Source organism: Mytilus trossulus, chromosome 3 (genome assembly GCF_036588685.1).
Source record: "Mytilus trossulus isolate FHL-02 chromosome 3, PNRI_Mtr1.1.1.hap1, whole genome shotgun sequence".
Lineage (NCBI taxonomy): Eukaryota > Metazoa > Mollusca > Bivalvia > Mytilida > Mytilidae > Mytilus > Mytilus trossulus.
In genome coordinates this window covers 74,658,160-74,664,397 of record NC_086375.1, presented here as the reverse complement: position 1 = coordinate 74,664,397, position 6,238 = coordinate 74,658,160, and the positions used below count along the sequence as shown (strand labels likewise).

General features: G+C 32.1%; 1 long non-coding RNA gene across 1 annotated transcript; it reads left to right on the top strand.

Annotated features, from left to right (window-relative positions):
• Window positions 1-576: 576 nt before the first annotated feature.
• On the top strand, window positions 577-5,898 carry LOC134709721 (uncharacterized). Its single transcript, XR_010106026.1, has 4 exons — window positions 577-645; window positions 1,281-1,318; window positions 3,667-3,732; window positions 4,752-5,898. It is a non-coding gene; the product is annotated as an uncharacterized LOC134709721 (long non-coding RNA).
• The last annotated feature ends 340 nt before the right edge of the window (window positions 5,899-6,238 follow it).

The window sequence follows — 6,238 nt, the reverse complement described above, 5'->3', positions numbered from 1 at the left end:
AGATCGGCAAATACTGTAACCAACATGTTGAAAACTGTAGTTGCATTTGGATGAGAAAAGGCAAGTTCACGTTTAGCTTGTCGTGGTTTTTCAAATTCTTTGTAATCTTCCTGTCATCTTGATAACCTATGCTGATCTCCAAATCTATCATACTTATTCATTGGTTGAAAAACAACCTCATAAATTGTCATCTGTATATCAATTTATTTAGAAATTTTTATCATTTCTGCCAAATATTAGTAATTGTATGAGCATATTCCAATACAACCTCATATGTATGAATATCTCACCCGTGACGCTCGAATCTAAACATGTTAAATTGGTCAAATAAAGTAAAAAGTTGAGAAGCATTGAGGACCATGTCTCTGTACTTCACAATCTATAGAGTAAGTCAAAATCGGCCATATGCCCTTCAAAAGCAAACATAATAGTAAAAAATGACGTAAAAGAAATATCCAATGTGTAGGCCGTGACCAAAACGAACAAACTTCAAACCTATAATTAAATCCTTGCAGAATATTTTAATGTAATGATATCTTTCAATGTAAACAGTATTTGATATAAAAGTTCTTTTTCAGATCAGAAATCAGAAGTTATGACAAAAAGTATTTTACCAAATAAGGAAACAGAAAAAGACTCAGTCATGTAAGGCATATTACAGATAAAGCTTGTATGTTAATTCATAAAATATTTTACATGCAGTCTGAAAGTAATTTAGAAAACTTTTGTTTTTCTTTTTCTCTGACTGTATTCTTTTGTTGTGTCGTGATATTTTTACTGAGGCAGGAATCGTTTGGCGGCTGAGTGGGGTGCGTGCAAAGCACTAGCAAACATTACAACAGCAAATGGACATTATTAACTACCTTGATTGGCTATACAGCCCTTGCACGGCCGGCCCTGGCTTGTGCCTTTTGGGGCATTAATTAATTTAGATATTTACCAAAGCAGAATTTGTCACTGTTTCGTTCTTTTTAAAGTTCATGCGACTCCCTCACGTTTATTTATTTTTGCTTAATCTCAATAAATTCACGATGTCGTTAAATTATTGGTTCCTCCAACTTATTACCGATAGACGTTACTTTAACCATTTTATAGTTGAAACTGTTTTTCCTAAACAAAATCTTTATTTTTTTGAATTATAAGAATAGAGAATAATTGAAAGCACTATGGGCCATGTTCAGTACTTTTTGCACGATAGGAATTGTTATGAAAACTACAAACAATTTTGGACAACTACTTTTAATAATAATACAAGAATACAACTAACTTGTCTATTGTAGTCGAACAGATGAAGGAATAAAATCAACTTATAATTTAGGTAAGTTTAGTTGTATGTATAGCTGTCCCTTTTAAGGATTGTCTGTATGAAATCATTGTTGTAAGTTACTACCATCTGCATCGTCCTTGTGTTAGCTAACCGTAGACTAAGTAAACATAACGTCACCTAACAATTCTTATAGATGGTATATAAAAGTAACGACGAACAGCAAACACGTCCAACATAGTATCATATACAACTTTTGCACTATCAACCGCTTATCAATTTAACCTGACACCATCATAACCATAATCAAATTAAAAAGAAGTATTTTTTTTTTTTTTAAATTTATTCTTGATAAAAAGATATGAGTTTAACGTTGCAGTTATGTTGGTCAACGCAAAACATACAATACATAATGATTCTACGACAATGTAATGATGGATTTAGTATGAGCAGTTATATGCCGTTCGGAATTTATTGTCAAGTTCTGAAACAAATTCAAAAAAGACGATACAAAATTTAAATCAAATTATTTGAATAAAACATCATTAATACACCAAATAGATATAGGAAGATGTGGTGTGAGTGCCAATGAGACAACTCTCCATCCAAATAACAATTTAAAAAGTAAACCATTATAGGTTAAAGTACGGCCTTCAACACGGAGCCTTGGCTCACACCGAACAACAAGCTATAAAGGGCCCCAAAATTACTAGTGTAAAACCATTCAAACGGGAAAACCAACGGTCTAATCTATATAAACAAAACGAGAAACGAGAAACACGTATATATTACATAAACAAACGACAACTACTGTACATCAGATTCCTGACTTAGGACAGGTGCAAACATTTGCAGCGGGATTAAACGTTTTAATGGATCCAAACCTTCTCCCTTTTTCTGAAACAATAGCATAACATCACAACATAGAGAAATATACAATAAAATATCAATTGGCCGACTTAACTCAATCAAAAAACGTAGGATTACACAATGAACGAATAAATTTGATCTGCGATATCTGAATACAAATGCACAGTAAATTAAATATTAGAGACAAACATTCATGACCAAAAAGCTAACAAACAAATTCAAACACACTGAGAAATATTTAACCAATCAATGTTCACTTTAGAAAAAAAAACGTTTTTTTATAAACTTGAAGTTTATACAAATGTTGTAAGAATAAGTGAAAAATTGAAGATATTACAAATAATCAAAGCTGGTGTACAGACAAGATCCATATAAATAACAAAAAATAACAAAAAAGCATTAAAAACAGTATCAACAGGTCGAATTAACAAGAAAATACGATTTGAGAGTACTCGCAGTTACTGACAGCTAGTTAAAAGCCAAAACCAATTAAAAGTAAAAAATCATGCATCAGAGACTAAAATCGACTAAAACACATCACAGGGATTTAGTATTTTAACGTCATTAATAGTCAAAGAAGACATGACTTGTGCAATGCCAAAAATAAATGTATCGACAGGTAGTAGTATAGTGAAGAGCGACTTCTATAGAAATAAAAGTTAACGTGTCTGTGTCTCTATACATCTCGCCTCAAAAGATAATGAAATTTAGTTATGTTTTAATTTGCTAATGATAAAATCAATATTAGTGCCAATGTGAACTATATTCAGAGATCTAATTACAATATTGGTACGATAACCCTTACTTTTAAGTTTGTTTAAAGGTTCGATGAGATTACAAGGATCACATAGTGATTTCCTCGCTTTAAGTACAATATTACCATAAAATTTAGGATGTGAAATACCATTTTTAATAAGCTTTTTACAGGCCAAATTTACTTATCAAATCTTTGTATCTATGAAAGAATTTAGTAAAAGGTTTAAGTAATTTATGGTATCGAAATCCCTGACACAACAATTTACCAGTGATGCATTGATTACGTTCGTTAAAATCTATGACATCAGAACACACACGGGCAAACCGAACGAGTTGCGATATATAAACACCGTATGATGGAGCCAACGGCACATCGCCGTCTAAAAAAGAAAAATTAACAATAGGAAATGAAAAATCGTCTCTTTTTTCGTAAATTTTAGTGTGAAGTTTCCCGTTTGAAATTGAAATGTCTAAATCTAGAAAAGGACAACTGCTGCTGTTTATGTTAGATTTAGTTAAAGTAAGTTCGTTTGGGTAAATTTCTGAAGTATATTTAGAGAACTCTGGATTATTCAACGAAAAAATATCATCCAGATAACGGTAGGTATTTTTGAATGTATCAACCAAATGTAACAATGATGGGTCTTTACTGAGTTTGGTCATAAACTGAGATTCATAGCAATATAGAAATAAATCTGCTATTAAAGGGGCACAGTTTGTATTGAAAAAACGTATTGGCTTCGGTTTAACAGCATTCTATTTTGTCTATTTTACAGAAAGTAAGCCAAAAAGTACCTATATGATTTTATTAGCTGTTCTATTGTGCATAGCTATATTATATTGTAAGTAGAAAATCACATGTTATATAATTATTTTCATGCAATTTGAATTTGTTGATGCTTTAATCAATTGCAAAGTTGTTCGATTTGTTATATTTCCTATTTTGCGAATTCGGAATTTCAAAATATATCTATAACATATTTTGAAATTCCGAATTCGCAAAATAGGAAATATAACAGATTCACCTATTTCCCAATTTCATAGAAGTAAGAAATAGATAAAGAAAAGTAAAACACATTATCCTTTCAAATGTCTTCCATCGTACTGAAAACTAAATATTTAATTATGAGTAACTTGTAAAGTGCGTATTGTGTCATTTAATATATTGTGGAAAGTTTTCTTACTAACAATCATTACATGTCTTCTATTTGTGTATTATAGATGCCGACCATAAAAGAAAACCCAAATTAATTTGACTGTAAATAATTTCAAACATCGAAAAGAAAATCTGAAATCATAAAATCATAAAATCAAATGTATTGTATTCAAGGATGTGATGACCGTCGTTATTCAAGGAGCCAATGTCTCTGTTTGTGAAACAGTTAATTTGTTATCCTAAGATATATATATCGAAGAATAACTGCAAAGGACATAAACTACAATCAACATCCGTATCAATTAACAGATAAATGCCTGCATCGAGGCAAAACCAAACGGAAATGTAAGAAAATAAAAACAACTTCCCAAGAAATAAAAAGTGAAGTTGATGCATGATTGTCAACGAGACAACTATCAATGTTATAGACTAAATGAAAAGAGATAATGATGTGGTATTACAGTCAATGAGACAACTGTCCACCAGAGACCTTACGACGAAGATGTTACCAACAGGAGATCATCGTACAGTCCTCAACGATGAACGAAATTGATACCACGTTGTACTGCAAGGTTTCAACCAAACCACATGTAAAATAATTTAATCGACAAAAAAAATAAAAAAAATTATAATACAACTGTTAAAATAAATATGAATGCGATTGTAGAATACATTTATGATGAAAAAAGTGTTTCTCTTTTTCAGCATCCGTTATCTTATTGATAATATTACTAGTAATTGTAAAAGACTCCAATAGACGTCCAAATTGAAACAGACATGTACTAATCCTCTAGTAAAATGCCACATAGTAGTGAGGAATTTTGCAGTCCCGATGTACTCATCTGTATTCAACCAGATACTTCCTCTAGTGTTACAGAAAATGGTTGACTCCAGCAATCGTTGAAATCAAAGGACAGCACTGTGTTACTGAACTTAAGGCACACTGATTGCTGTACCCACGAATATGAGATCAAGGAAAAGTACTAGGAAGTCAGCAGGAGTGCTTAAGAGAATAAAGTCTATGGATAACAATATGCATCAACTGTCCCGTGACATTATTGATGGAAGTCAGCAAGAGTACTACAGAGGATATGGTCTCTGGTTCTACAATATACATCAAACTACCCCGGTACATTATCGATGGAAGTCAGCAAGAGTGCTACAGCTGATAATATAGTCTCTTGTTCTACAATACTAGTATACATCAAACTTTCCCGGTACATTATCGATGACCACGGCAAATTGGAGTTACTGATGACCTAATATAGTATAAGGGTATACGAAAATATATGTTGATCGACTTATGGACATCATTAGACAATATTGTACAATAAAATAGTTTTTGTGTTATTTGTAAGTCGTATATTGTATACATGGTAGTGTTTTCATTTCATGGGGATATATATGTAACACTCCCAAACGTGTCCTGTCCCCCAAACGTGTCCGATTCCCCCAAACGTGTCTATTCTCCCTAAACGTGTCCGTAATATCCAATATTCCCCAAACGTGTCTGATTTTATAACCCCCAAACGTGTCCGATAATTGTTATTCGCCAAAACGTGTCCACTATTCAACGCCAGGACGTCTCACGTCTTTTAGCGCTAGTACATGAATAAAATCAATAACGTTTACGGCAATTCTATAATGGGGGACACAGTTGATGAAATGATCATTTAGAAGTATAAGTTGGTTCAATGCCGGTTGTTATTGCAAATTTAATCTGTAACATATAAATCGACTTTTGACTGAAATTGCTTATATTCCAGTTGCAAGTATTATGCTCGTTTAGAGCGCACATACATGTACAAACAATTCTAGTTCAGTTGGATTAAGCGTTTACCATAGGATAACACCAAATTGAATTCAAATATATCATATTCAGGTTAAACTAAGCCTATACATATTGTTTAAAGATGTCAGTCTTATTTACAAAGCTTGTATTAACAATTACACAAATAAAGCAAGCAAGCCAAACAAAGTTTTACTTTGCAAGCATTAGGAAATCAGCTGTAATCCGCGAATACTGCACGGTAGGATTTTAAAAGAATTGACTTCCTTTTTTCAACAGTTCTGATATTTTAAAAGATATTCAAATCATGAACTGGTTATCAGGTATTTTAATAAATTTTTGATTTCCAGCATCACTACTAAAGTGAAGACATACAAACAAGAGTCATAAGTCCAGTGCCAAA